Below are 22,500 nucleotides of genomic sequence, written 5' to 3' on the forward strand. Positions count from 1 at the left end.
TTGCACAGGGGCCACCCATCCTGAGGGAAGGACACATGGTCATACATAAGACTCCAAGGCAGCCACTGTCTACAGCAAAACTCACCAAAAGACAACATCTACCTCCTGATCACTGTCCTCACCATAACACACAGGATCTGCTCAGGGTAGAAGAATATTCATAAACTGGGTCCCCAGTCACATAGGCATCAGAGGGAATGAGCTTGCTGAAGACTCGCTGACATGGCAGGGGTATGCCCCAAATCCCATGATCATACAACCAAGCTGAAAAATCATAAGGTACAAGTGTAATACCACAGCTCGTGCCTTCCTCCTGCAGCTTCACAAAGAGAAAACGAGATCCTCTCCACAGGCACCTCACAGAATCAGACTAGGTTACCATTGCGCATGGCAGATCATAGAGACAATTAACTATGCAGTCAGGTGTTCCATGCATTGTGGCGAGCCGAACGCCACCCTGATACATTACTTATAGAGTTGTGAGCACACACAGTTTCTGAAACAGGGGACCCCCCACAACAGCCACCAGGCTGGTAAAGAGTTTACGCTGCATGCTTACATCAGGCGGCAGGAGCGCCTGCTGGCAATCCCGTCACCACGGTAAGCATTGGGTGTCACAGAACAATATGAGACAGCCATAAAAAGCCGACACAGGCCTGGCCATATATACATGGAAGGCCCGGGCGAAGCTCGATCTTCGCTAATCTCAATGTATGTATAAACCGAGATCAGCAATCCCCCAATCCTCCAGCGGAACACGACAACAACAGCAGCAACACAAGGACTGCCTAGTCCTTAGCCGACTGGGGAGTCATAACGAGATAAACTAGTCCAAGTGGTAGATGCCAAACCATATCTACCACAACAGTTATAAAAAATAAGAATAAGTAGGATAGAAAAGTTATCATTTATTTAGATGATTAATCTCGTATCTCTTCTCATAGCCACAATATTCTAACTAGCAATTAAAACTACAGAGTCGACGAACCAAGACCAACTTACCGATTGTCTTCCCTTTATAATCGAGTCGAAAATTGCTGTACCTCTGCCGACCTGGGTTAGCTATGACCTTGATAGGAGGGTGATACTAATTAGTAATTAAGTGGTTCACGAATGGCTGAATTATTCAATGCTTCACGTGTGATAGCGATTAGTGATTTAGAGATACCCAATCCTCACGAGATGATGTTAATAATGTTTATGTGTTCTCCACAGAAAGCAGTCTTGAATCCCAAAACACAAGCAAGTAGTATAAGTTTCCTTGTATTTCGAATCCGCGAACTGCCGCTGATCCCAATGCAAAATTATTCTCTAGCACCCATATCTTACGACTGATAATAGGCTATAGTAGGTCTAAATGCTTTTAAATGAAAACACCTAGTTATGGTTAATGCAGGCAAACATGAAAGACAGTGAATCAAACCGCCCTTGTTTATACTTAAAAACACATGTTATTGAGCTAGCTCAATTGACTGATTACTTAAAATCATCTGCGTCAACAGCTAAAAGCAAAAGCCATTTGTATTTTGCATTCCCCCCCCCCCCCCGAAACATGGCATTATAGCTGTAAAATATGCACAGGGCAGTTGATGAGTGAATTTCTATTAAATTCATAAAAAAAAAAAAAAAAAAAAGTACACATATTATAGTGTACACATTGTTACTTGAGATAGAGGCTCCATCAGTAATTACAATAAACCGTCTCAAAGGCCAGCAAAAATCTCATCTGAAAGTGTTCACGTTTAGATACTCTGCTTCGACAGTATTGCAAGCATGTCTTACTCCTTCATAATATCTTAGGAACAAGGAGTTACTGGATATATCACTATCACGATTTTTTGTTTACTAATGTCAAACAATTCAACGGCATTCTCACTTTTTGTTTTCAAGGATGTGAATATGGCTGATGAATGACGATATTTGTAACGACCCTAAGATATAGGTGTGTTCGGTTAGCTAATCATATACAGTAAAAGTGACCAGGCACGGCATGACGAAATTTGGACAAATTATATGGCTTGTACATCAGTGACATTACGGTTTTCTGGTTAGGATTTTTTTTTTTTTTTTTTTTTTTTTTTTTTACAACTCTCTAGATCAAGGAATTTCCTTTTGTATTAAATGGACACCTTGGCCAACCGCAGTAATTATTATGCCAATAACAACAGATTTTGAAACTCATTTTGCTAGTGCTGCTGTTATGTTGGTGTTATAATCTTCGGTTTTTGGTGACGTACCTTGCAATGTGTGTTTAGGATTCAGAATTTTCATGTTATTTGTAAGAACTACAAATTAGGAGAAAGAAGCATATGACACGCATCATCCTGGGTCTAGTTGTAGAGATCGTGCTGGGTTATATTTGTGTTGTTGTTGTTGTCTTCTGTATACCCATTCTGGGGTGAGATTCACGACCAGGAGGGGCTAAGGTTTTCATTCATAGGCGGCATTGCAGCTGTTTCTTGAGGGGGGGGGGGGGAAGGCGAGCGCAGTGAGCAAAACTTGAAAAAAAAAAAAAAAAAAAAAAAAAAAATATATATATATAAAATATATAATATATATATATATATATAAAATATAATAATAAAATATAACGGGACCTTTATATAAAATTTAAGAAAATTTTTTGAAAAAAAAAATATCGTGGCCCTGGGGCAAAGGGGGGGCGCCAGACCAAAAGGGGGAGAAAAGAGTCTTGGGGAGGGGGGGGGAGAGGCCGACCCAGCCCCCCCCCAAGGGACCTTAGGGTTTCATTGGGAGAAAGTTTTCTGAAGTTACTGGGTGATAACACGGGAAACACCGCGATGGCAATTTTAGTTCATCCCGTGATTTTTCTCTTGTCTGCTTCTTTTCTGTCTGTTGTCTGTCTGTCTGTCTTTTCGGCTGTCGTCTGTCTATCTGGTCTTTTCTCTCTCTCTCTCTCCTCTCTCTCTCTGTAGGTGTAGGTGAAAGTTATATGCATTCTTTATATGAAAACACCATATATAAAGCGGGTTTAAGAGAGGGGTTTGTGAGTGTGAGTGTGTGTTGTGTGGGGGTGTGTGGGGGTGGGGGGTGTGTGTGTGTGTGTGTGTGTGTGTGTGTGTGTGTGTGTGTGTGTGTTGTGTGTTTTGTGTGGGTGGGGTGTTTGTTTTGGTATCTAAAGTCAGGGCCCACATTTCGAATGATAAAAAATAATAACAATAACATAGATGATACCACTGTTTAGAATAAAAAACCAAAAAAAACCCAAATCTTTTAACAATTTTCAAAATTAAAAAAATGATAAGGGATGAGGAAAATACTAATAGTGATAAGTTTTTAAAAATAAAAACCCAAAAAATACCAACATAAAATAGAAACAGCTATATAATGATTGTTTGGTGGGACTGGAAATATGATTAAAATGAAATAAAAAAATTTTAAAAAAATGGTAATACTACTAAAGTGATATTAAATAAATTACAAAAAACAAAAACACAACAAAAAATATAAAAATGGTAATATTAATGATAAGGGAACAAAAAAATTTGCATAATCATTGCAAAAATAATATCAATAATAAAATAAAACACTAAATTAAAAAATTATTAAAATAATTTGTTAGTGATAAATACAGAAATATGGCAAAAAAAATTTACAAGCTAAAGGGCAATACATTTTAATCCCACACACACACACCCCACACGACACAACAACACACACACACACAAAACCCCACACCCCACACACACACACACACACACACACACAACACACCACACCACACACATTGTATTTTATATATATATTATATATATTATATATATTTTATATATATATATAAAATATATATATAGGGTACGCCAGTGGGTCTTTTTTCCTGTCCCAAAAAACATGTGTTAACATAAAGGGGGACTGGGCAAACAGGGACGCAGCGGGCTGTGAGGGGAAGGAGCGGAGGAAAAGCCAAGAGACGCGGTTGGGTGTGCCCCCTGTAAAGGGACCTGTGTGTCCCCTTGTGACCTGGAAAAACCCGTGTTGCCCTGTTATAAGGGTAGTGAAATGTGCCCATACGGGTTTTCCCCCCCCCGTATTGTGCCTATAAAAAATTTGTAGGGGAAAAATTGTGAAAAATAAAAAAAGACTGTCATTTTTTTGTTTTTCGTGCCCTGCCTCGGGGACTTGGCGTTTCCTCTTTTGTGTTTGGGACGCTGTGGGGGTTCGGGGGCCTCTTGGAGGTTCAGGTTGGGGGCCCCTGTATATAACACGCCGTTGCCAAAGCCTCCCCTTTGTTTTTTTGGGGGGCCCCAGAGAGACGGGCGCCCGGGTAACATTTTATATAATTCATATATAATGTTTATATATAAAATACACCCCATAATATATATATATATATATATATTATTATTATATAATAAATTATGAAATATGTATATATATAATTATATATAAATATATATAAATATAATGTATTTTATACATATTACAACATATACATACAATATATAGATATAAAACATAAAACATACATATATACATAATAAAACATACATATTTTACATAACACATACGTCCCTTTTAATTACATATTACAACCATCGTACATACATACCTATAAAATATATATATATATAATATATATAATATATAATTTTAAAAAAAACATTTTATAAAATTTTATACATATAATAAAAACATACAAAATATATATATATTTTATAAACATACAAAAATATATACATACATACATATCTAATATACAAAACCAATCTATATTCCATACATATATATCTATTTTATACATTTTTTTAACGGTAGGTTATGTATAAACCCGCCGTGGTTACAGCATGATATTTAAATTTATATTTTTTTAATGTTGTGATGCTTTGGAAGTGAGTACGTGGTAGGGCCCCCCAGTTCCTTTCCAGGGGAGAGGCCGGTGGACCTTTTAGGTTTAATAAATTCTTCTATTTACCCGGGCTTGGGCCCAGATTTGACTTGGGCTGGTTTGGCCCCCCCCCAGGGCTAGGTAGGCAATAAAGGTGAATTTTCCTTGCCCAAGGGAACAACGTGGGGGTTTCGGTGACTCGAACCCTTGAGCTCAGTTTGCCGTCGGGGCCCCGTCTTGGCCCGACGCTCAAACCCCTTTTTGGTTTCACCGGGCCTTGACGATCATTGGCTTCCATAAATTTTTTTCTTAGCAATTAGAGCGGGGGTTTTCCCCATGCCTTCCGCCGGTGTTTTTACGAGTCACCACCTTTTTACCCGGAAATGACTAGAGCTGGCGGGGCCCAACCCAGTGGCTAGGTGGGCCAATCGAGGTGAATTTCCTTCCCCAAAGGGGAAACCAAACGCGGCGGTCGGTGACTCGAACCCCGAACCAGATTGCCGTCGTGCAGTTTGAGTCCGACGCTCTAAAAATTAGGCAAACCGGGGCCCCCCGATATTACAACAACTTTAGTTTCTAAAACATACATAAACATATTTTCATAAACAATATACTATATTAACATATATATCAAATACTTACATATTATATAATATAATATATAAAATTATACAAAACATACTACCCCCACTTTATATACATCCCAACACACACAAATATTTAATACATACACACACAAAAAATAAATATATATATATATATATAGAAATTATTTTACAACATGTATAAATATATATACATATAAAATATAATACATTATATAATACAAATACAAATAATATACAAAATACATACTTTACATCAAAATATTACACATACATACATAAATAATTTATATACAAACCTACATAAATATAATACACAACAAATATACCATATACAATATACTACAAAACATATAAAACCCACACAACAATTTTGTATTTTAATATACTTTAAAAAACATATAAAAACTTTACTTTATACATATATACATAATATATATACACAACAATAAAAATTTGTATACATATATATAAACAAGATATAATATAAGATATAAAAATATAATTTTAATATATAATAAATATAATATATATATATAAAATATAGATGGTATATATGTATATAAAATATCCCTATTATACATACATAATTTACATATAATATATTATATATATAATACTTTTTTTAAAAAACAAAAAAAAAAAATTTTTACATATACAAAACAATAATCAAATATATCCCTACATATATATCTATATTTTAAACATAAATAATATCTAATATACAAAACATAAATTTTATATCTAATATACATACATAAATATAATCTATATATACATACATAAATAAAAATTATCTATATTACATACAAAAAATATATATATATTTTTACATACATACATATATATCTATATATACTTTACAAAAAATTAAAATTTTCTTACATACATCCATACATACTTTATCTATAAAAATACATACATACATATATATTATACATACTTTACTATATATCTAACATACATCCCCTATATAAAATATATAAAATAATTTTTAATATAAAACACATATATATAATATATTATATAAATATATATACATACATGTATACATATATAAAATTTACATTTATAAAACACAACATCCCTACTTTACACAAAATAACCCCTAATACATACTACTTTACAAAATTATACACATAAAACCCAACATATATATAAAATTATAATATATATATATATATATAAATATAAAACCCACATATACATATAAAACTTTAATTTTATACACTTTACATTTTACAAATTATCCCGATATAAATATTACCACACACCCCACACATATACATATATAACACAAAAAACACAAAACACAATAATATATATATATATATATAATTTTAAATATATATATATATATATGTATATGAAATAATATGTATTTTACTTTAACGTATATAACATACGAAATTTATACATATATATTTATATATATATATATAAAATAAAATAAAATATATATATATATATGTTATGATATGTATATTATGTTTTAACATATACGTATATATAATACATAATTATCCATATAAAATTTTACATATATATAATATATATATATTTTATTTTAATAATATATATACATACATACTATATAAATATATATCCCATACATATATACATATATAAAACATAATATACATACATTTATACTATATATACAAAAAATTTTTTACATATATATACATACATTTAAACATATATAACTACATAAAATAATAATATACATACATAAAACCCATATATTATCCCCCCAAAAAAATTTTTTATATACAAATATATACAAAATATAACATATTTATTAATAAAATTACATACAAAATTTTATATAACTACATACACATATATATACATACTACATATATTACTTTAATACATACATAAAATACATATTATAATATATAATTTTTATATATAATAATATATATAAAATAGATAGATGGGATTAAATAAAAAAATATAAAAAGATATAAAAAAAATATATCTATATATCAATTATTATCTACTATCTATATTTAAAATATCTATATCTAATCTATAATCTATATCAATCTTTTATCATATCTATTTTCTATTATTTTATATTATATCTATATCTATATCTATATTATATATATATATTTTATATATAAATATATATATATTGCAAAAACCCAAAAAGGGAAAACCCCAAAATTTGGCCGCTAAAAAATTTATTAAAAAGGGACCCTGAGGTAAAAAAAATGTTGTGATCGTTTTCAAAGCTTTTATTACCAGAAAAATATGAATAAAAAATGAAAACACCAACGCTAAAAACACGCTCTCACTTTTAAATTGAGATCCTCCCACTTGAGTTGCTTTTCTAAAATCGACTATCTGACTCGGATAGAAATTCTCTATAACGAAAAAAAATAAACATTTAAATGTGTGAAAATTTACATATTTTCTACCATACAGATTATAAAGGGAAATTTGTAGTTTTTTTTTTTTTTTTTTTTAAAAAAAACGAAAAAATAAGTAAGCATGATATGAACAAAAAAAATTTTCTTTTCCCACTCCGTATCTTAAGTCTCAATATGAAAAAATATTTTAAATTTTCTGTACTGTACATAAAAAAAGAAAGAAAAAAAAAAGAAAGACAAAAAACACTTAAAAACAAGGGAACCAAAAAAACCCAAAATAAAAACAGTGAGCTAGAAAAACCCTTTTTATTCATTTTCCCAAAAAAAGGGCTTTTTATCAAAAAACAAAATCATGTTATTTTAAACGTTTCTTCTATTCTCCATAAAAAAAACATAAACCGGCTTACATGAACAAGTTCACAGCCCTGTGACTTTTTTTTCTACCCACCATTTTATACAGCCCCAAACAAATGTGTCTACGGGACCAGACTTAGCCTTTATTTTTTTTTAAACATACGAATAAGGTCTCTTAAACTTTTTTTTCCAATTATAGAAAATTTTTCATTTACAAAAAATGTATCCCAAACATAGACATACCATTCCACATTTGTATATTGAAAAACTTTGGGCTTTTTTAAATATATATTTATAAATTTTTTGTTATAATTTTTTTTCCCTGTAAAAAAACAATATTTTTTTTTCATTTAAATATAAAAAAAGGAAACTTTTTTCCCTTTTCTTCAAATACAAAAGGCCCAAAAAAAAAAGGAATAAGAACAAAATGCTGTATTTTTAAAAAGAGCCGATGTTTTTTAGGGCCTCCCCATTCACCTCCAATACCAGAAAAGGATACAAAAAAAACCATTTAAATGGGAAACAAATATGAGGTAGAAAACTGGCAAAAAAGTGCAGAAAACAAAAATCGTATTTTCGTAAAATACCGTTTTGAAGTGAACCCCAAAGTACTAAAGTTTTACATTTTCAAAGTAAAAAACAGCCAGCTTCAAAAAAAAAACAAGGATCTCAATTGTGGTTTCAACATCTTCTATACTTTGAACAAGTACAGGAGGCTGAGTAAGAGGGGGGTGCCCCTCTAAATCCCTCATTCTCAGTAAGGGAGGGGAATCTCCCCTTTTGGTCTCCCATCACTTTGCACCCCGAAAAAAAACAAACACAAAAAAATTGGGAACTCCCCTTTTTTTACAAAAATATAGATTATTAAAAAACGACAAAAGAAAAAATACACTTAAAATTTTTCTTTATGATGCGAGTCCAAAACTTTATAATTTTCCAAAGGTTTCCCGAAAAAACAATGTTCCAACCTTTTGATAAACCCTATAATAAAAAAGCACAAAGTAATCTTACGTTTTGCAAAGTACTTCCTTTTTTAAACCCGGGACACTGTGTTCTTCAAAATCTTTGGCCCCAAAAAGGTCATTTACAAAGCTCAGAAGATTTCCACGGAAAAACATCAGCACCCAAAACCCGTTTTGGGGATACAGAAATACAATAATGAGATATAATTTTTGAAAAAAATTTTAAAATTTTTTTTTAACTCACTGGGTTTTTTTTGGGGAAGCGCAAGCATCTGTAGAGGCCGTGGATTAAAGGGGAAAGTTTGCCAAAATTTCTCAAAACTGGCCCGCACTTCAGCGGGGGCAGCAGGGGGTGCCAATGCAGCTGATGATGAAGGGTGCAAAGTTCTCTTCAAGCAGTGTTTTCGGGCCCGGTTCTTGCCACCCCATTTCACTCAGGGCCCTTTCCCCCCCAGTGCAGGGGAAAATATTTCCATACAATCCACTCAGCAGGATTCAGCAGAAGAGAACTCTGGGGCACAGGGAGGAGCAAAACCCCCGAGTCAGAAAAGCACTCGCCTCATCTTGGTCAGGCGGATATTGGAGAGGTATTCTTTGGTAAAGGAGACCACAGGGAAGTTGGCGTGTTTCTTCTTGGGGCCAGGGAAAACGAAACATCACTGACAAACTTCCCCAATGCAAGTGTGAGCCAGCCTTTCATAGAGGACCCCGCACCCAGCACTCCCTCCCTCCGTGTTCTTCAGAGATGCAAAAAAAAAAAATTTTCTCCGGCATCACCACCCGGGGGAAAGATCACAATCCCCGGGACCCGCCCCCATCTGCACCCAGGGTGAAGAGAAAGACACGTGTCCTTCTCATTTGGGGCAGTGTACCTTCCCTGGGAACACCCGGGTGGAACTTGATTCAGGTGTGTTGTCCGGGAAAGAAGTTGGGCTCCTGCATGTAGTAGATGGGGTTTGGGGCGGGCCCCTTCGGGAATGAGGCCATTTTCCCTCTGCACCCTTCCCCCACCCACTGCTCGACCCTGTTTGATGGGAAGCGGAGGAGCTGTTACCCTGTCCTTGTTTTTTCCTGGGGCAGGGGGGTCTGAGTGCCCCCCCCCGGGAAAAGCTTTTTAAAACCATTTTCCACCTCCGTTCGCAGCAGAAGACATTGGTGACTCCCCGTCCCTCCAAAAGCTGTGTGGAAAGTGGGGGACGAGGCTCCCTGAGGTGGGGGGAAAGCCCGACATCTTCGTTTTTTTCAGGAGAAAGGCCTCGACTCCAGCGGGACCTCGGGCGCCCTTTGGGGGCAGAGAAACACAAATTAAAAAAAAAATGCCACAATTTAAAGGGACTAACGGGATATTTTACATATCTTCTTTAAAATAAGTGCAAATTTGATTACTTTTTGGGGGAAGAAAAAACTGAAGCATAAAAAAAAAAAAAAAAAAAAAAAAAAAAAAAAAAAAAAAAAAAAAAAAAAAAAAAATATATTTTATAAAAATATAAAATATATATAATTATATATATAAAAATATTATATTTTATGATTTTTTCTAAAATTTGCCTGTAAAAAGTCAATCCTGGAAATTCACAATACGCAACTTTTATATCCTAACATCAAATTTTTTCAAACTTTACACACGCCCCTGCAAACCCCATGGGCTAAAAAAATAACACGAATTCACAAAATTCCCCTCCCCACTCTCTCTTGTTCTCCCTAAAAACAGACGGAAGCACGGGACACAAACCAACAAAACTCAAAGGGACACAATTTTATTTACAATTTTCTATGGAGTGTTGTTTGCCGCAGGGGCTGATCCCTGGGCCCCGGGTTCTTTCGCAGCTTAATGAAAAGACCATATTAAAATGTTATATAAAACCCAGAACAGGTTTTAAATTTATTTTTTTGATTTGTTTAATTGCCTTCACAGAAAAAGGGTTTAAAAGAAGAAAAAAATTGGGGGTTTTAAACCCATGGGTTTTTACCAAGTCATATCAGAACAAATTTGAAATATTAATGCGAAAAAAGAAAAAAAAAAAAAAAATCACAGATTTTAAAATATATAAAGTTTTGTAAGTTATAAAATGATGATGATGATGATGAGGATGATGATGAGAGATTGATAATAATAAAAATTTAATAAAAATTTAAAAAATAATAATAATAAACTGAAACCAGAATAAAAATTTAATAATAATAATATTAATAATAATAAAATAATAATAAAAAAAAAATAATACTAAAAAACCAATAATATTAATAAAAATAATAATAATAATAATAATATTTAAAAACCCAAAAAATAATAATAACAACAAAAATTTAATTAAAATAATAAAAAATAGTTGTAGCTTTTATTATTGCTTTTTAGTCAAAAAGGAATAAAAAAAAGAAATGAAAATTTAAAAATAAAAATTTAATAATAATAAAAACCCAAAGAAAAAAGGGAAAAAACAGGTGAAACCATATATGGCAGGATTTGGGGGCGTGTGGGACCCCATCGAGCGAAACCAAACCCAGTCCCCGAAAAAGGGTCAAAAGGGGAAAAGGGGCAAGCCCAAATTGGTTTAATAATACGGATTGAAATTGAGGGATTAACCCCCCCTTTCCCCCGGGGGAGGAACTGTGGGCCCTGCAAAAACTTTTTTAAAATACCACCATAAGTACTATGAAGCTACCCTTTGTATAAAAAAATTTTAATAAAACGCTACAGAACATATAGCTCGTACCCCAAAGGCATTTAGTTCTGTGACTTTTTTAATGTAAAAAAAAACTGCCCCCCAAAAAACTAAAAGGGAAAAAAAAGAGAAAATAGCAAAAAAAAAACCCACATTAACCCCCAAAAAGCTGATGGGAAACATACATGTTTTTGATACAGCAGCATGCAAACAGGCCCAAGAGGTTTGAAGTTTGGGGCATAGCAAAACTCTCTTGGGGCATGGGGCAGATAGGGGGGTGGGGTTTCCCCAAAACACTCTTTTCCTTTGGACCTGATACCAATTTCACGGGTTTTGTTTCTAAAGGGACTTGGGGGGAAATTTCTTCCCAAACCCAAGGGTTTGAGGTTTTGGGCCCTCATTAGAAAAGGGACCCTGTATACTGTTTGATGGGTTGGGCTGAGGCTGTTCCCAATTATGCCATGCCCCGGAGTTTGGTTTGGTAGAGTTGGGGGGGGTTGTTAAGGGGGGGAAAGTGCGGGGGAGGTTATGTGGCAAAAAGCTGCTTGCCGCTGTTCTGGTATGATGTCCCGGAGTGGGTTTAAATTTGACTCCGATTTCCCTTGCACCCGGGGCCGCGGGCTGGAGTCAAGGGAAAATGGGCCAGGAAGCATGGGGCATGTGCCTGATAGCTTCCTGAGTGGGATTATCTTAAGGGGGGGGGGGGCTCCCCCAAATGGCTCAGAGCTGGCCCCCTGAAGGGGCAGGGAGGGGGGGGCAAACCCTCTGCGCTCCAAAACCATACTTGCATCTCGCACAGAATTCATCATTGGCCCCTCCTCCCATGAACATGAGTGGTGGCGCTGAGAGCCATGACTTCCTGGCCTGGGTGCACTCCAACCATTGTCTCGGGGCAAAACAGGAGAGTAAACCCGTTGTAGCCCAAATGGAACCCCTGGCCCCGCACTCTCCTAAACCTCATTGCTTGCCCCAAACTGAACATTCTCGTTGCTGAGGATTCTGCTGCAGGAAAAAAATGGGGAAACGAGCAGCATTGTGCAGGGGGGCTGGAGGGGGGAAAGGGGGGGGGTGTAAAATTTTTCCCCGGTGAAACACCGAGGGAGGTTTGGTTTGAACCTGGGCCATGGGGGGCAATGCTTTACCTAAACCAGGGTGGACTTATGTTTTTTGCCCGACCCAGGGTGGAGTTGGGGGATGACTCGCTCATTTTTGGGGCGCTCTGTCCATGCAGGCTTTTGGGGGTTTCGGGAGGGTGTTGGCTTTTTGGGGCAGAAAGGGCGGGCATGGGTGTGGTGCACTTGTGTTGGGGGCCCAAAGGGGGGGGCAAGGAGGGGGGGGGGCTAGGCCTCGCCCTGTTTTGGGGTGGGACCGGGCCCCTTGGCCCTTTGTGCTGCCATTGCTTGCTTGGAAAACCAGTTGTGATGCAGTCATAAAGGGGTTTAGGGGGGAGGTCTGTGGATGGGCTTTGGGGCCATCCGCATCTGGTCTAAGGAATTACTTGGTGTGGGTTTGGTTTTTAGCCCAAAAAGCCGGGGGGCCCCTCAAAAAATGGCTTCCCCCAAGGCAGCAAGAGCCTGTTTTTTTGTGCGCTTTTTTTGCCAGCTTGTAAAACCCAACAGAGAAGCAAAGGTTTCCCCTGCCCTGGCTGAGGCGATCATTCTGCGTGAACAGAGATTTTCCCCGAGGCAGGATTTTGGGTTTTCACCCTCCTTTAGAATCTCATTTTATGACCGCGGAACTCTGGTATCCTTGGGGGGGCACACGGGGGGCTGGATGCCAGCCTTCCGCTTCTGGGGCTTAGGGACCTTGAGGATGTTGCCTCCCCTGGGGTCCTATACTGGCCAAAAAGTCCCCCTCTGTGCCCCTGCGTGCGGCAAGCAGCATCCTCTGGACGGGAGGATTTAATTCCCAATGGACCGACCCTTTTTGGGGGTTTTCGAGGGTCAGTTGCTACCCTTTAGGGGAAGGGGGTTTCAGCGCAGGGCCCCTTTGGGACGTAGCATCAGGTCCCTTTTGGGGGGGGGGGAGAAGACCCCAAATTTTCTCTTTAAATATAAATATACTCAAAACAGACAAACAAATTTAGTAAGGGCAATAAAGCAAAAGCATCACCTTTGACTGGACTTCCTTTAAACAGACAATGAGCTTTCTAAGAGGTTTTGGCATTATGTCTAAAAGAAAAGCCCCCAACCAATGCTTTCCCCCCAAAACTATGACCTATGAAACCCAAAAAAATGGCCACAACCAAATTACTGTGGGGTGTGTGTGTGTGTGTGTGTGGTGTGTGTGTGTGTGTGTGTGTGTGTGTGTGTGGGTGGGGGTGTGTGTGTGTGCGGGGGCGTGCGTGCACATGTGTTTGGGTTTTGTGTGCATATATTATTTATGGGATTTTTTCTCCCTGCCACATCGCAAGATTAAGACTGGATGGGCCCCAAAATTTTGCTGACATTTTGGGGAAGGGCCCCCCGAAAAATTTTTCCCAATATGAACCCAATCGAGCATGTTTGGGGGCTGTATTGCAAAGGAAGTTTAGTCGCAGTGGGTTTTAAAAAATGGTGATAATGGGAAAAGGATGAACAAAAAAGGGGAAACAGCGGGGGGGGGAAAAACATTGGGCGAAAAGGAAACAACAAGGGGGCAACAACGGGGAAAAACAAAGGGGGGGGGAGGATGAAAAAAGGGGAAGGGGTGGGGGATTTCGGGGGGGAAAAGAGGGGAAATGGAAAAAGGGCAAGAACACAACACAGAGGGGAGGGGGGAGGGGGGGGGGGATGGGGGAAAGGGAGGGGAGGGGAAGGGTGGGGGGGGGGGGGGGGGTGGGTGGGGGGGGGGGGGGTGGGGGGGGGGGGGGGGGGGGGGGGGGGGGGGTGGGGGGGGGGTGGGGGGGTGGGGGGGCAGGGGGAGGAGGGGGGGTTTTTAAAATTTTTCCCAAAAAAAAGAAAGAAAAAGATAGAAGAAAAAAAGAAATATACAACAAAATAATAGAAAGAGAGATAAAACAAAAAGAATATAGATAAAAAAAAGGGGAAAAAAAAAATATATATAAAAAATATGAAGGGTAGAATAAAATAAAAAGATAGGGAATTAAAGAATAATAGAAAAAAGAAGGAAAGAGATAAAAATAAAATATAGGGGGAATATAAAAATAAAAATTAAAAAAAGGGAAAAAGAAAAGGGAAAAAAGAAGAAAATAAAGAGAAAGAAAAAAAAAACCAAAAAAAATATAAAAAAAGAAAAATAAAAAAAAAAAGGATAAAGAGAAATAAGGGGGGGTAATTTGACAAGATATAAAAAAAACAATTTTTAAAAAATAAAAATAAATTTTAGAATGTATAAAATAGATAATTTAAAAAAAAAAGAATAAAAGAATATAATAATAATAGATGAAAAAAACAAATAGAAACATAAAAGATATAAAAACCCCATAAAAATTTTAAAAAATTTTAAAAATAAATATATATTAGAAAAAATTAATATACATATATAGGTATATAATACATATATATAATAATAAATATTATTTTTTTTTTAAAATAAAAATAATATATTTCATAATATAGGATTTTAATATAGATTATAAAAAGATTAAAATATATATATAATAGTATACATTATATAAAAATATATATATAATAGTATATATATAAAAAAAATAAAAAATAAATAAGATATAAATATATATATATATTTTAAAAAGATAGAAAAATATTTTCATATATATAAATATAACAATAAAAACCCTATATATATAACAAAAGATATAACCACTATACAATTAATTTTACAATATATTTGACATAATATAACATATATAATTTTTAAACATATACAATTAAAATATACATAGATATAACATATTATAACAAAATTATATATATACATATATATACATATATATAAAACAAAATATAGTACATAGAAAAGAAAATTAATATAGACATATAAAAATAAAGACTTTAATTTCATTAAATAATACATATATATATACATAAAAATTAAAATAAATAGATAATAGAACAATAGATATACAAAGATAACAAAATAATAAAATTTTTTTTTTTTTTGTTTTGGGGGGGTTTAATATAAACCAATTAATAAAATATATTTTTCAAAAATATATAAATAAAAATTAGAAATATAAAACCTAATTTTAAATATAAAGAATAAAAATAAAAATTAATATACAGATATATATAATAAAAAATAATATAAAATTTAAAATAAAAAATATATTTACATATATATATATAAAAATAATCTAAAAATTTTTATATCTAAATTTAAAATATATATAACAAATAAATACATATATATATAAATATAATTTTGATATACCCTATAAAAATATTAAATAATATATACATATTAAAATATTAAGATGAAAATAAATATATAGATATATAAAATTATAAAATTATACAAAATAAAATAAAATTCTTTCATATATAATTAAAATATATTTTGAAAACAATAGAAAATATATTTCATATATATAATGGGGTTTTATACAGAAAAAAATAAATATATATATAAATAAAAATATATATAAATATATATATATAAATCTAGAAAGTAAGATAAAGATATATATTAAGATTATAAAATTAAATAAAATTATAATATAGATATAATAAAAAATATATATATATTTTAATATTATATAATATATAAAATATATAATATATATATATATATAAATATATTTTATAATATATTAAAAAATAGATAAAAATATTTTAAATGTTTTAAGGGACATATATATATATATATATATATATATATAATATATAAAATATATATATATAATTTTATTATTATAATATATATATAATATAAAAAAAAAAAAAAAAAGTGTAAATTAAAAAATGGGAAAGGAAATGTTTTTTATTATTTTAAAAATTTATCCGTATATTTATTATTTTCAATTTATATTCCCCACACACACACAACAAAAACACCCCTGTTCAAAGTTTGGTTTCCAATGAAATTTTAATTTTTGTTGTTATTTCCACAAATTATGCATTTTGTAACCTATTTCCCCCACCAATACATATGGGAAGTCTTTGCCACCTGGGGGCATTCGCTTCCCCCGGGGCCAAAGCAACCAAAGTTTGGGCACCCTTCCAAAAAAAGAAAAATTAAAACATTTGGTTTTCTAACACCCAACCCCCACCCAAATTTGTAGGGTTTAACTTTTTAGAAATTTTTTGGAGTGGGGTTGGGGGGGGTGAAATTTTATTAGGGATATATAAAATATAATAAAAATAAATTGGTTTTATTAATAAACCTAAATATTTTACCCCCTTATAAAATAAAATATTAAAATTGTATGGTTTTTTGGTTGTATATAATTTAAAAAATAAAATATTATATAAAATATATATATATTAAAATAAATAAAAAATATTTATTAAAAATATAAAAAAAAACAATTTATAGAAAATTTATCTTTTAATATAAATATTTTTTTAATATAGTATTTATTTTTAAATTTTATTTATGTATATTAAAATTTTTTATATATATATAATTTTAAATATATATATATATATATAATATAATATTTTAAAACCATATGGGGTATAAATAAAAATATAAAAAAAAAAAACAAATTAAAATTAAAATATGATTGGTAATTATATTTTATGTATATGTTTTTTGGGGTTTTATTTTATGTATATGTATATAATAAAATTAAAAAATTTTAAAATTTTAAAGTAAAATATAAATAAATATATATATAAAATATTTTATATTAAAGATTATATATAATATAATATAATATTTTTATTGTAAAATATACATATATATAAAATAATATATATAAAATAGAATATATAATATTAAATAAAATATATAGTAAAATATTTATATTATATTAAAATTTATATTAAAATATATAATATTATATATATTAATTATATAAATAATATAAAAATAATTTTATAAAATAAATTTTTAAAAAATATGATATATATTATTTTATTTAATATATTATAAAAGTATATTAATTAAATATGTAATAAATTATACATTTATATATAAAAAATATATATTTAAAAAATTGTCCCATAAACCCCTTTTTTAATTTTTAATATTATATTTTTTAATTACAGCATTATTTACATTAATATATTTAATTATAAAAAAAAAATTAAAATTTTTGTTTTCCCCGAGAATTTAAATTTAATATGTAGGATTATTTTGTATTTTTATTTTGTATTAATGGATTTTTATGTATTATATGTATTTTTTGTTTTTATAATTAAAAATAACATTTTTATATTTAATTTTATAATTTATGTAATTTTTAATTAAAAAAAATTTTTTAATTATTAAATTAAAATTTTTATAATATATTCCCCGATTATGAATAAATAAAAAATTTAACCATTTTTTTTAATATACAATTTTAAATTTTTTATGCATTATTATTATGTTTATTATTAATGTATTATTATTTATTATTTATTAGGATTATTTTTTTTTTGTATTAATAATAATACATTTTATAAAATTTTTAAAATATAAAATAATAAATATAAAATATATATAATATATTTTATTATAAACTATATAAATATATATATATTATTTTATATTTAAATTTTTTATATTAATAATTTTATATGTTTATATATATATATATATATAAATATATATATTTAAAATTATAATATATAGTATATATTATATTAAAATAAAATATTATATTAATTATATTATAAAGGAAAATATAAAAAACAAATACTAAATAGAAAAGATATATAATATTTTAAATATATAACATATATTATACATAATATATATAAAAATATATAAAAAAATATTATATATATATTTTTTATATTATACATTTTTATAATAAAATTTTATTTAATTTTAAAATTATATAATATTTTAATCCCTATATTTGGTTTATATTAAAAGGGGGAATTTTTTTTTTTTTTTTTATCTCCCCCTTTTTTTTTTTTTTTGTTTTTTTTATTTTTTTTGAAAAATTTGTATTGTAAGTTTTATATTTTTTAAATAATTTTTAAAACATAAAAAAACATATTTAACCAAACCAAAAAATAAAAAACATTAAAAAAACAAATTTATAAAAAATAATTATAAACAAAATTTAATTTTCCCCCTACTTTATTATTTAAAAACCCCCCGGTTTGGCCCCAATTCGGTTTATCCCATTTGTTTAAGACCTTAAAGCCCTGTGGGGGTCGCTTTAAAAAAAGGGTTCATTCCCCTTTTTTTTTCTTTCTCTTTTCTTTTTTCTTTTCTCTCTTTTTTTTCTCCCTTCCTTCTCTTTTCTTTCTTCCCCCAAATTTGGCTTCTTTTTAAAAAAAATAGAAAAAAAATTCCTCTGGGCCCTTTATCCCTCCCTTTTTCCCAAAAATTTTACAAAATCTAAAAAAACCACCCCTTTCACCAAACAAAAAAATAAAAAACCCCAAAAAAACAAAAACAACCTAACAAAATTAAAATTCACTAAACAAAACCTCCTTAAAATTTAAATCTTAATTTCCCCCTTCATATAATTTTTATCCTTTAAATTTTTATCTTAAAACCGGGGTTCCACAACCCCAAAGAATTTTGTTGGGGAAAATTTTTTTAAATTTTTAAATTTATTTTTTTTTTTCCAAGGGAAATTATTTGACTAGTTTGTGATATTAATTTACCTTTTTACCCATTTCATCTATTTTATTTAATTTGGGGATTTGTATATTTATATTTAAAAATTTATTATTTTTTTAAAATTAATTTTTTATCAAAAATTTTTTTTATTGGAACATATTCATTTTAAAAATTTTAAAAAATAAAAACAAACAACAAAAAAAAACAACAAAACATATAAATACACATAAATCAACAACTCCTCTTTTTAATTATATCCTTATATATTATCAATTTAAAATATATTTTAATATACATAACATTCACAAACAAAATATATTATACTTAATTTATTATAAAAATTTTATATATATTTTTATATATATAAAAATTATATATTTTATATATAAAATATATATAATATATATATAAATAAATTAATATATATTAATTTTTTATAAAATTTTATTTATATTTTAAAATACAAAATATATTACCCAAAATATAAAATTATTATTATATTAATATATATTATCCCCAAAAAATTAATTTTATATAATATATTATATATTAAAATATATAAAAATTATATATATATAAAAATATATATATAATACATTATATATATTTTTTTTATTTTTTATAATATTATATATATAAATATAAATATTTTTTAAAATTAAAATAATATAAAAAAATTTTATATTTTTAAAAAAATAATATATAAAAATATATAAATATTATTATTATACTATATATATATATATATATATATATAGATATATATATATATATATATATATATATATATAATTATATATATATTATATATATATATATATATTAGATATAGATCATATATATAGATATAGATATATATATAGATATATATAGATAAGATATATTATCTATAGAGAGAGAGATATAAGATATAGATATATTGTGTCTATATATGTTTGTGGGTATATATATACACATTTTCTGTATATGTATATACATATACATAGATTATATATTGTGTATATAATATGAAGTAGTCTACACATATACACACACAAACATATATATACAGTATATTATATATATATATATATATATATATATATATATAGTTATATATATATATTATATATATATATAGCATAATACTATGCATTACATATATATACATCACATACAAGATGTATATATGGTTATATATATGTATATATAAATATACACATATAATATGTAATATATACATAGATATATGTTAGTATATATATATAGTATATATATATATATATATATATATATATATATATATAATATATATATTTATATATATACATACATATAATATACATTATGTGTGTGTGTGTGTGTGACACTGTGTAGGTATATGTATATATATATTATGATACATATATGACAGTATATAGAGTTACAGAGTTTATGATTTGTTTTGATTTATGTGCTTTATATAAGTATTTGTGTGTATGTGGTTTGTGTTGTGTGTGTGTTTTAATGTTTTTAGAATTTGAGATGGATATGTTTAGATAAAAGTAGATTTTGATAAAAGGGGGTAATTTTGGGAAAAGGGGAGGGAGTGAGATGGCCAGGAGATTTTTTTGAGGACATTATAGAATATACAGAATACAAATAATAAAGATAGGAATAGAAATAGACGTAGAGGTAAGGTGATATCTCAAACTAGTCAAGATAGATTCCTTGAGAAAAGAGAAAACGCCCAAAAGGTCCCAGGAAGTCTCACCGACATTTCCCAACCAACAGCAATGAGCCACAAGGCGGAAATTGTTTGAAGCGCATCTGTCACACGGACATCACCGGCCTCTTCCTCAAAGAATAATAGGATCAACAGGAGGTGCGGCAAGAGCCTGCGGCAGGTCATCCGCAACGGCGACATCAAGAGTAAGTGGGAGACGGAGAGCATTGTGCTTGGTGGTAGTGAATTATCTTGGGCATAGGCAATTGTGTTTGTATTAAATGTTGGGTTTGAGGTTTTGGTCTTGGTGTAAAATGAGGTCTTTTTTTATGGACTATTGATAAGATAATTTAAAGGAAAATATGGGATAAATTGCACAGATGAGTTTTTTCTATTGAATTCAAAGAAAGAAAATGGAAGAGAGAGAGAGAGAGAGAGAGAGAGAGGAGAGAGCAGAGAGAAGAGGAGAGAGAGAGAGAGAGAGAGAAGAGACGAGAGAGAAGAGAGAGAGGAAGTTTAACACATTTTATATGACGGGGACCAAATCATCCACTGGCATTAGTAACTATATACTATCAGGATGCCCAGAAATTGGAATAAACAGGTGTGTGTATGTATATGAATGTATGAAGATATAAAATATTATTATATATATATATTATAGATAGAGAATATATATGTATATATATGTATATATATGTATAGATATGATATATATGTATATATATGTAGATATATGTATATATATATACATTCTACATATACATATAAGATACCATTATACATATACAGTAGGACAGATACATATACATATATATTATCTAGATATATATGATATAGTATATATAGAGATATTAGATAGATAGTAATACAATAGACAGAGAGACATATTATATATTAATAGAATATATATAGATGAGTAGAATGATAAGAGTTAGATATAGATTATAGAAGAATATGATAGATAGTAAAGAGATATAGAAGATATATGTGAGATAGATATGAGAGGATAATGAGACGGAGAAGAGAGATAGAGATAGATATAGAGAGTATAGAGAGAGTGCATATAGGGTGATTGGGAGATGGAGAGATGGCATGCAAAAAAAAAAAATTTATAGAGAGATAAGTGATAGAGAGAGAGAGAGAGATATAGATAGAGCAGATAATATATATATAGAGAATATAAGATATATGATATTAGATCTGATGATATATATATAGGATATATATATATATAGATATATAAGTATATATATAATGATAGATACTGATTATATATATGATATATATATATCTATATATAATATAATATATATAGATATATAATATAATATATTATATATTATATAAAAGGTTATGATGTATGTATACAC

The 22,500-nt window shown here is 29.9% G+C and overlaps 2 pseudogenes; one reads left to right on the plus strand and one right to left on the minus strand.

The window, feature by feature from the left end:
• Positions 1-2,319: 2,319 nt before the first annotated feature.
• On the minus strand, positions 2,320-14,260 carry LOC119572131 (annotated as a pseudogene).
• Positions 14,261-14,295: 35 nt separating this feature from the next.
• The window catches only part of LOC119572132, a 16,166-nt pseudogene continuing 7,961 nt past the window's right edge, over positions 14,296-22,500 (plus strand).

The sequence above is a fragment of the Penaeus monodon genome, unplaced genomic scaffold (assembly GCF_015228065.2).
Source record: "Penaeus monodon isolate SGIC_2016 unplaced genomic scaffold, NSTDA_Pmon_1 PmonScaffold_981, whole genome shotgun sequence".
Taxonomy (NCBI): Eukaryota; Metazoa; Arthropoda; class Malacostraca; order Decapoda; family Penaeidae; genus Penaeus; species Penaeus monodon.